General features: G+C 37.1%; 1 long non-coding RNA gene across 1 annotated transcript; it reads right to left on the reverse strand.

Annotated features, from left to right (window-relative positions):
- Positions 1-3,088: 3,088 nt before the first annotated feature.
- Positions 3,089-8,391, reverse strand: LOC112846924 (uncharacterized). Its single transcript, XR_003220140.1, has 4 exons — positions 8,331-8,391; positions 7,933-7,959; positions 4,344-4,384; positions 3,089-4,257 (listed from the first exon to the last, which is right to left on the reverse strand). It is a non-coding gene; the product is annotated as an uncharacterized LOC112846924 (long non-coding RNA).
- Positions 8,392-10,859: the final 2,468 nt, after the last annotated feature.

Genomic DNA, 10,859 nt, shown 5'->3' on the forward strand with positions numbered 1-10,859 from the left:
CATAAATTTCTCTTGTAAAATCAATCGGTGAAAGGCTTAGCTTATCGTTGCGAGTCGATATATTCTTCCAATCGCCCAACCTTATTACATAGTCCTAATCTAGAAAGTGCTTTACAAACTCAAACATTACAGCTAATAGCTGGATTTTCCCTCTTGCGTGCAGATAGCCAAACAACGTTGAGCCAATTACTGTAAAAAGAGACAGAGTTGAAGTGGACAGTATATCCTCCCTTTCTTAACATAAAACTCATTATTGCAGCCAGGGGCAGCCCAAATGTGATCCCCTTAAACTGATTTGTAGATGTGAACATGAGATCACACTTGTGGCCTCTCTCTCTCATTGTTTTTGCACAGAGGTGGAGAACAGTTGAGGTTAGCGTCATAAGGAGTGCATGGAGCAACTTTAATGCAGGGGGGGAAAACTTCCTGTGACAGTTCTGTTTTTCTGATAGAAAATGCTGTCAAACATTTTCAATAATAGTTAAAGTTAGCTTAGATTCTTGCAGTCTAGACAAGATGCTGATTTTTTCCATATTTTTATTTTCATCATCATTATCATTATGATCAGTCCTCAGCTTTAGGAGATGTTTCCAGAACTGGAGTTTACTCGTGTTTACTGTTTCCTAAGTCATTAGCTGTGCCTGGGCCCAAACCCCAGTCCCTAAGTCCAACGATCACTGCGGCATCACTGAGAGTTAAAAACATCCTTTCATCTGTAATAAAATGATCAGCATTGCTGCTCTACCAGGTGCAACAATTAAGTTTAACATCCAGGCATCCACAAAAACCGAATTTATGAAATTTAATGGAGTTAGAAGTTAGCAGGAAGTTAGCTGGCCAGTTTCCATCTAAATATAATATACCATGCAGGGCTCGCAAATCGCTAGCCCGACGTCCGGGGCTAGCGATTTTTCCAGTCGGGCTACCAGAATCTATCTCAGCCCTGCCCGTCGGGCTATCATAGGAAGGAAAAATATATGTCAATGCTTTTGCATTCTATCGGAAATGTAGCTGGGTAATTATGTCATTGGCATCGATGAGCCTCTGTCAATATGTGACATATTGAAATCGCGTTTGAATTTGCGCTTGTTTTTTGCTTTCACTTTCCAATCGCGCGAACTGTGTATAGAGAGCGGCAGTACTGATTGGTAAGTGACGATCATTTGCGCACCAATTCCTCTGACATCGTCTTATCAATCGTTAGCTTACTGTGCAAACATGACAAGTGAAATCTCCCGCAGCAAGCTTAAACATGTGAGAGGTTGATCGCGCAGAGAATCGCTGACCTTTATGTGAGTGCGTGTGTAAAAGCAGCAGGATATATATTTTAGTTCTGCAGAGCCAAATAAGACAGGTCAGGGTGAAGAAGTGACAGCCAAAGAAAAGCTTACTACAAAACGGAAAAGTTATGACAAATCAGACTATAAGGCAAAAAGAAAGTGCAGCTTTATAGTTTCATGGACAAAAGAATTTCTGTGGCTGCAATATGACAAGCTAAATAACCAGGGATGCACATAAGTGGTCTGCAGGTGCGCATTCGCTGTCAAAATAAAAAACGCGCACAAGATAAGAAGTTGCAACGTGTGTTTGCCTGCATAAGATTTTCTGGAGGAGGACAGACATTTGTTTATAACTCTTAAAGATATCGAAGAAGCAAGCTCCTTTAAGCAATTACTTTGGTGTTCCTCCACCTCCAAAGAAATGTCAGAAGGAGTCCGAACCACAAAAGAAGCGCGTATTCTCTGAAAAGTGGTTGCAGGAGGTTAGCTGGCTTCAAACAAATGATGAACGCACAGAGATTTGGTGCAGGATGTGCCGTGAAAATCCCACTCTAGCAGACAAAAACAGTGCCTTTTATATGGGCGCAAACGCGCGTTGCAACTTCTTATCTGGTGCGCGTCTTTTATTTTGACAGCGAACGCGCACCTGTGGACCACTTATGTTTACCCGTGTAAATAACATAATGTTCTGCCGGGTGTGTTGTTGGTTTCCCTCGATTTCTGAGTCGACAAGCGCCTTTGTTACTGGGACCAGTAATTTCAAGAAAGGCCCCCATTAGAACCCATGAGAAATGCAAGAAATGCATTATTGCTCAGTCTGCAATATCTTTCCCAGAACAAACACCAATTGCAAATAACATACTAAAAATAAACCTAAAAAATCTGTTTAGAACAGCGTACTATGTTGCAAAGAGTGAACTACCATTGGCAAAATTTAGCAGTCTTTGCAAACTTCAAAAAGCAAATGGCCTCGATCTTGATTCCACTTGCCTCTTACCCGTGACTTCAGTGGAAATTTCAAATTGACAGACTGACACAGACTGATTCGTGTTCTGCACAGTTCTTACAAGTTCATAGAAATTTCTGTTCAATTAGAACCAAGTATTTGAGTTGATGATTGTAAGTTTTATACAATGTTGTAATTTGTGTTTCAACAATTTTTTGATTAATGTTTTGTTTCCGTTACAATATTATACTTTAATGTATAATATTGTAACGGAAACAAAACAGGAAACAAAACATCAATCAAAAAATTGCTCTTTTTTTTATTCGGGCTACTTAAATTTATTTTGGGCTACCAAAAACTGAAGAGTCCCTGCCTGAAGGGCTACCAGGGATTTTGAAATTTTGCGAGCCCTGCCATGTTCTGACTGAGAGATTTCCGAAACAAATTAAGACGTACAGCTCTGCTATAACTTCCAACATAAATGAAGACAGAAAACTAAACAGCAGTGACATTTGCAGGTTTACTGAAGTTTGGCTAGCTGGTATATAATGATGTGCTACATGATCGCTAGCGACTCAGCTATGTTAGCATAATATAAACAGTGAAGCTGGAGGATGAATGCTAACTTTTTACCACTCAACAATAGTTAACGTGAGGGTTCCCGAAGGTTCGGGACAAATGCAGTTGCATAGCAGGATGCTCTTTACGGAACAAACTTTAGTCAGGAGAACAACTGAGATAATCCATCCACAATACAAGGTTAGTCATTAATATACTGCTGCACAGGCTGAGCTGTTGTTACATCGTAAGGTTTTAAAAAACAAGCTTTAAAATGATTAGCGGTAATAAAAACCCAGAGAGGCCGACAGTGATCACTGACTGTTTTTAGGGGCTTGTTGAGATGAAATAGAACAAGATACAAAACATTAAAACATGTAAAAAACACAAAAGCCTTATTAAACGCGGAGTCATTTGGGCCCAGAAGCAGGATTCATCACGTCATCACTTAAAGACCAGATTGTTTCCAAGCATGTTTTTTTATTACGTGAGTTGCTCCTGCTGGTCATAACTTCCACTTTTAGATTCATAGATCATGTGTCATTCTGCTACATCTGCATTTCAATAGCATTTCATCTTATTCTCCTGTTGAGGTCATGGAAGGCTGCACTCACTAACTACACCATCTAGTGGCTCAAAGTGGTGTTACACAAAAGTGCAGGCTGGACCTTTTTGCAGAAAGTTGAAATGGTTCAGTGTCTGACTTTCACAGCAATGCATGTTTGCACTTTTGATGAACACACAAGAATATCACCTGTGATTCTGTCTCTTGATTCTGAACTGTATTAATAGGAGAGGTCACACTAACTGTAGGTCTGAGATTAACAGTAACAAATAGTTTAAAATGCAAACATATCGAATAACTATTATAATTCAGTGTATGTCACTAATTTCTAAAAATAAATAAATTTTTCCATTCCTTTTTTCAATATGTTGAAGTTGATGAAATCCAGCTTTGTTGTTTTTCAAAGTATTTTCTGTATACAGTAAACACACACTTTATTATTCAACTGCTTGTTAACACAAACACCTTATAACCTAATCAAATGCCACAAACTCAGTGCATTTAGGCATTTTTACACAGTCAAGATGACCCACTAAAGTTCAAACCGAGCATCAGAATGGAGAAGAAAGGTGATTTGAGTGACTTTGAACAGGATGGCTCTGTTGCTGGTGGCAGATGAGCTGGTTTAGGTAGTTTTCAAACTGTTGATCCGCATGTTCCACGGAAGAGAAATATTCATTGGGCTTCAGTTCTCTGGCTAAAATCTATTGTTGATCCTAGAGGTCAGAGGAGAATGGCCAGACTGCTTCAAGTTTCCAGGATGGCATCAGCATCTCAGGTTTTTGCTAGAGCACAGTATGAAAGGTTTAAATGTTTCAGTGTGCCTGCAGCATGCTGTACGTCATATCCTGTGGGACTGGTGTGGCTCGATCCTCAGAGATGGTGGCGTATACATGATAAACATCAGACTGGGGAAAACAGACAGTTCTTTAAGTCTGCAGCATCAGTTAAGCTCAGAAAAGATATTCATTTCTGCACCTCAGGCGTCACTTACATCGTCATGTTTAAACTCTTTCCTGTTCAGTTTCTCTTCACCTACAAGTAAGAGAATCACGTCCTAAAATTACTTTCAGTCAAGCAGAAACAGATGCATTCACTGCAGGTGATTCCCCTCTCACTAAAGTCAAAAGTAAATCTTAGAAAAAAACGTACAAATATTGTCTTGCAGCTTAATGTGTCATGAATTTGTCATTTCGCTCTTATAAAATTGTGCATTTAACAATCTTTAGTGCTCAGATATTTTCAAATTTAAAAGATGTTATAGAAAAACTTTTTGTTCTGATTGGTATTGTTGGTTTTTTTCATAAAATGAAAAAAGGAAAGCAACCATGTTGGTGTTATGCTAAAGAGTGATCCTTTGCTTACAGAGTCTTCCCTGACTGTCTACACCATCTAGTGGCTCAAAGTGATGTTACACAAATGTGCAGGCTGGACCTTTTTCAGAAAACTGAAATTGTTCAGATTTTTTGTTTGTTTGTATTCAAACAAATGATCAATAAAAACAAAATCAATATTCTATTTCATTAAAAGTAAATACTGACCAGATCTGCCTTGGTGGAGCTTTGACCTCCTGGAGTAAATGGTAAATGGACTGGTTCTTTTAAAGCGCTTTTCTTCTCTATCTTGAGCACTTAAAGCACTTTACACAACTTTTACATTAGCCCACGCCCATTTTTCCACTGCTCTACTGTTCAAGTGCTTCTTAAATAGCATCCACACACATTCACACTCCGATGGATTCATCATGTGGCAACATGGGGTTAGTATCTTCCGGTTAGTAGGTGACCTGCTCTACCACCTGAGCTACAGCCACCCCAGCCATAGAAAAAAGATGAAAAAACATGTTTTGTTAGTTTGTTACTCTTGTCTTTGATTATCAGAGCTCACATTCAAAATGTACAATTCTGTTGGAGCCAAAAAGGTTGATTCTCTTTTTCTGGACGTAGCATTTTCAGTGGAAGAAATTAAGAGGATGTACACATCTCAGACAGGGAGGAACGCTGGTTTGAGTGGGGAGTCAAGGAGTCCATTTACATAAAAAGGAAAAGACCATCTCTGAATCAAGGAGGGGGCCTAAGGGTACATCTTTTGCCATCTTACAATAACTGCAGCCAGTCCCCAGCTCTCTGCGAATGGTATTCATGGCCACTGATCAAAGCCCACTGATCGCTTTGATCAGTAGTTGTTGACAATTTGAATGTTAATTAACAAGGAACTGACCTCACGGCCCATTGTTCATTCCAATGGGCTAGTTTCAGTTATTTTGCAAATGTACTGTTTATAAGATTGGGGAAACCTGCAGTCAGCTGAGACTAAAGAAGTCACCTGGATGAGTGACAAAACATTTCTCCCACTGAAAATGCTACGTCCAGATGAACAGAATCAACCTTTTGGGATCTACCAACCTGGATGGTTGAACATGCATCAATACAATTCTTTCAGAGGCTTGGCTGACACATGAGGGTGACAAACAACACTTTGATAAAGCTGAATACTACAGTTCTCCATAAGCCCAACTGCATACACCAGTTTCATTTTGCAGAAATTGTTTACATTAAAAACCATGGGAAAAGGCAGCACTGACACCCACATACAGGCCACAAAGATGCACAAAGAACAGTTTTTTAATAAATATGTATACAGTCTATGTTGGAGTACGATAAAAGAACCACAGGGAGCGGTGAAATAAAGATAAGATGAGCATGTTTGTGCATTATTTCTGCTGTTTGGGCTTTGTCTGGGTAAAAGGCCTCACTATGTGCATGCACACACAATCATTGTATAATCATATTTTGCTTCAGTTGTGCATTAATTTCCACAATACCCTGACCTTATGTCAACCAAACATTTTATCTCCACATGATTCTGTTAAATGTTCATAGTCTCTGTTCTTGTTTACACTTTTCGTTATGTTAAAGTCGATTAAATCTGGCTTTGTTGTTTTTCAATGTATTTTCTGTAAATGGTAAACACACACTTTATTAGCTACAGCTGTTTGACTGCTTGTTAACACAAACATGTAATAATATTAATCTTAATCAAATGGCAGCAAATTAGTGTAGTTGAGCATTTAGACAGATGACCCACTAAAGTTCAAAATGGGCAGAAGAATGGAGAAGAAAGGGGATTTGAGTGACTTTGAACAGAATGGCTCGGTTGTTGGTGGCAGACAGACAGACTAGCAGACTGATTTGGGTAGTTTTCAAACTGCTGATCTGCATGTTCCACAGAAAAGAAAATATAGTGGGCTTCAGTCAGAGGCGGAGCCAGACCTTTTATACACCTGGGGCTTAGCCCTAAAGGGTAGTGTGCATGTGGGATTGGAGGGGTTGGGGGGGTTAGAAATGACTGAAAAACATGCTGTGAAGTTGAAGATTTATTAGGCTGTGTTTTGAGTTTTGTTCGAAAAATAACTTCATATAAGAAAAAAAAATATATCACATATGCAGGACACCTTAAACTAGTTTTTTAATTAAGCAGCAAAGCAGAACAAAATCAGGGCTGTATCAAGACACAGGGACTAAACCCCAATTCAACCAGACCCAGAACTGATCCGGAATTAAAACAGGACTACAACAGTTCAAAATCAGGACTACTTAGGGCTTAACCAAGACAGAACCAGAATCAAAACTAGATGAGAGTAGCACTGAAAATCATCATAGACCTGCACTACACTGACAACACCTCTTTAATGTGGTAACATGAGACTGTATCTTTGAGGCTTGAGTTTTGCGAACCTATCAATGACATTTTCAGGGTCAATATTATTTAAGTATTCCTTTTCAATAGATAATATGACGAGTTACTAGATGGTACCATATTATTTTTTAATTCTACCAAAGTACGCTATTTAGATTCAGATGATGGAGTTTGACAGTTCATTGTGACTGAGTCTGTCTCTGTGATCACAGGTGGATTCAGATGGAGGAATGGCTGAAATTTAGAGATACTACATTTAAGTTATATTAAATAGATAATAATTCCATGTGCCAAATCACCCTTGACAGAAAAATATAATGTTCAAGAATGTTCAGTATATAGTTGACACACTGATGACAGAAAAAAACAATAAAATAATAAATTAAAAGTCAAATGTGCAAAATCAAAGTCAGTGTCTTAATGGGTAACTTTGTATGGTGATTGGTGATATATTACTGACTGGGAACTTCTGAATAAAAAAGCAATAACATGTCACTTCAAGTGTAACAGTTGAACTTTGACATGTCGGCGACAGAAGCTCAGACACTGACAGAGTATGCAGACAAGGAGCTGTTTTGGCAGTTTTCTCTCGTGAAATGAGGAAATAACACAGAGGCCCAGAAACAGGAGTCGGACAGTTCAATGTGACTGAGTCTGTCTCTGTGATCACAGGTGGATTCATAGTCAGTTCAGGTGGAAGAATGCCTAAAATTTCATATGCACAGATTTTTATGTCTAATAGTTAATAGTTACCAATGTCAGAAATCATAAGGTGATTAGATTTTTGTAGAGAAACTGCAAAGAAAATATAGTATGCAGAAATAGTCTAAATAAATAGCCAATACAATGGTGACAGAAAAAAAACACGAAACTTAGACACTGACCTTGTGCTTTAATTTCATGAAAAGAATCTGGTGAAGAACGGTAATATGAGAAAAAAAGTGATGATACAGCTGTAAAATTAACTGACATAATAACTGAATAGATTTTACTTAATAGGAAACAATAAAAATTAGACATGACAAAAAGTTTGACTTAAGAACATTTGCTAAATAATGTCAAAGTAAAAAGCTCATAGAAACATAAAAGCTTAGAGACTGATCCCGTACTTTGTTACAGATAGTTAAAAATACAACACAGAAGCAACAATGTACGAAATTTCCTGTCTAGTGTTAGCATCCTCATGTAAAAATGCAACATGCTAACAGTGATACCTAACTGATAAATCAGCTGAATGGCCTACATCAAGTACCAGCTTGATATGAGAAAAATTTTAACTTACATGCAAAGGCCACCACCAGCAGCAGGAGTTCAGCCATGATGAAACCATGTGAACAGAACAGACTACTACAAACTGCTTTGACTTTTGCCTGAAATAAGTGACATTTTCAGAAGTTGCTTTCAGGAAAACCACAGCATCCGAAGTGAATCACACTAACTGGCCACAGTAAGACATACTTCACAGATGTTTTTCTCACTCTGTCCTGTACATTAATGTGCAAAGTCTTTTTCTTCTTTTTTTTCTTAATTTTATATATATTCAGGTAAATAAATGTGTAGAAGGAACAACACTAAAAATATTCATATACAAATCAGTCTATTTCTGATTAACAATTGTTCTACCTAATATAATGTTCCTAGGAGTGGTGTGAGTGTAAACGCTGCATCTGCTGAGACTCCATTCTTCTGAATAAAATGTGCAAAAAAGTTAAAGTGGAAGTTCTTTGTGAGAACAACTGATGACCAATGAATAATGAGTTCCTGTTTAGCTGTTTTGTATGTCATACCTGTGGTCATGATACATACAGATTTCATGTTGAACATTCCTGTTGCTCTTTTCACAACATCTAAAGTAAAAGATAATAATTGTGGTCGTAAATAAATGAACATTTGCATCTGCTGTCTGGTTGACATCTGAATCCCCCAGAACACCATCTGTGTGTGGATAGTAGGAGTTATTTAAGCGTTAAGACATCAGGGAAATGTCTTAACACTTCCTCAGCTAAAGTCTAAACAGAAGGAGCATATTACCCCAGTTTTGGCCTCACTGCACTGGCTTCCTGTTCCTTACAGGATCCAATTTCAAATTTTACTTTTTGTTTTTTTTTGTTCTTGTTGTTCTTTTTGTTTTTTTTTGTTCTTTTGTTCTTACCTTTCTGAGCGCCTGTTTATTTATGCTCCAGAAAGAACCATGAGGTCCAGGTCAAAACTAACCTTAACTATTACACGGTGTAAACTTAAATCTCGTGGCAACAGAGCCTTCTGTGTGGCAGGTCTTAGACTCTGGAATAATCTTCCCCCTCATATTAAATCTGCTCAAACGCTTGAACATTTTAAATCGTTACTAAAGACAAATTTTTAAAGCCTGGCTTTTAACACACATTGACCTAAACATTTTGGTTTTAACAGCCTTAGTTGTTGTTGTTGTTTTAGTTGTTTTTATTGACTTATTTTTGTTTATTTTTTTATATTTTACTGCATCACCAATGTGCATTTTATTTATTTTAATGGTATTTTACATTGTTAAGCACCTTGTGCAGTATGGACTGTTGATAATGTGCAATATAAATAAACTTGACCGTCCCTGATGAAATTACAAAAAAAAGTAGGCTGTCAGACACAGTTTTATTAAGAAAATGTGCACCTATATTGTTGTTTTGTGACTGTTAATATATGATATAAATATCATTTTATTTGGTGCGATACTTTTTTTAATGATCAAATACTGTACCTACACAATTACTGACATTACTGCTAATTACTGCTAATGTCGCTGAACTCTTACAGACATCAAAAAACAAAAGTGGTCTGTAGGAGCAACTTTCTTATTCATTTTGAAATACTCAAGAAAATACTTGCTAAAAACCTCAAGAGACATTCTTTATGTAGAGAGAGATTAAAATATTTCTTTGTGATGTTCATAACACTTTTAACATTCAGTAGTAATTAATTTGTTTTTATTTATTTATTTGATCACATTTTCACATTGTAGATATTGAAAGAAAATATGTGAAAATATATAGAAATTAAATTTATTTAGTTAGTTTGTTAGTTATTTAGTGTTGGTAATTAATTTACCAAAAAATGCACATGCATGGATAAGAGAGTTTGTAATAGTCAGTGTATAAAAGCATACAAAAATTGTGCAGTTATTTAAGGTATCACATGTGTAGTTATTCATACATAGTTATTTTGGCCGACTTACCTTTCAAGTTGTATCTTACACTACGATGAGACAAAGTTGAGCATGCTTTTGTTAAACATCTCAAAAAATCATTAATTTTGACAAGAAACTGGCAGCACCTCTGTTTGCTTTTTGAGCTGCTTTTCTTCCAGACAGTTGTTGTTATGAGAGGACAACTTTCTTCTCCAAGTACAGATTGTATTTGCTTTATTGTTTCACAGATCGAGGCAGAGAGCAAGTGAAGTTAACTTGGTTACCAATAAAATGCTGAACCATCATCTGTAGTTTTTGACTTACATGAAGATTAATGTACACAACTTACATTAAACATTTTGCATCAGTCTGCAATCAAGGAAACTAAGATTCTGTATTAGTATTTGAAATCATATTGACATTCACAAAAGCCCTATATTATCACTTATATTCTACATGACCTGCAATGTAACAATACTCTTTTTTGTCATTTTAGGTGATTTTAAGGCAAATAAAATACAATATAGAAATGTCTTTTTGTCAATAAGAAGGCTAAGTCTCACTTCTACTTTGTGTTACGGCCGAGTGGCCAGACCAGGTGAGAGGCCTCAAATGCAGACAGAGACAGAGACAGAGACACAAACTGATGTGAAG

Source organism: Oreochromis niloticus, linkage group LG5 (assembly GCF_001858045.2).
Source record: "Oreochromis niloticus isolate F11D_XX linkage group LG5, O_niloticus_UMD_NMBU, whole genome shotgun sequence".
NCBI classification, from domain to species: domain Eukaryota; kingdom Metazoa; phylum Chordata; class Actinopteri; order Cichliformes; family Cichlidae; genus Oreochromis; species Oreochromis niloticus.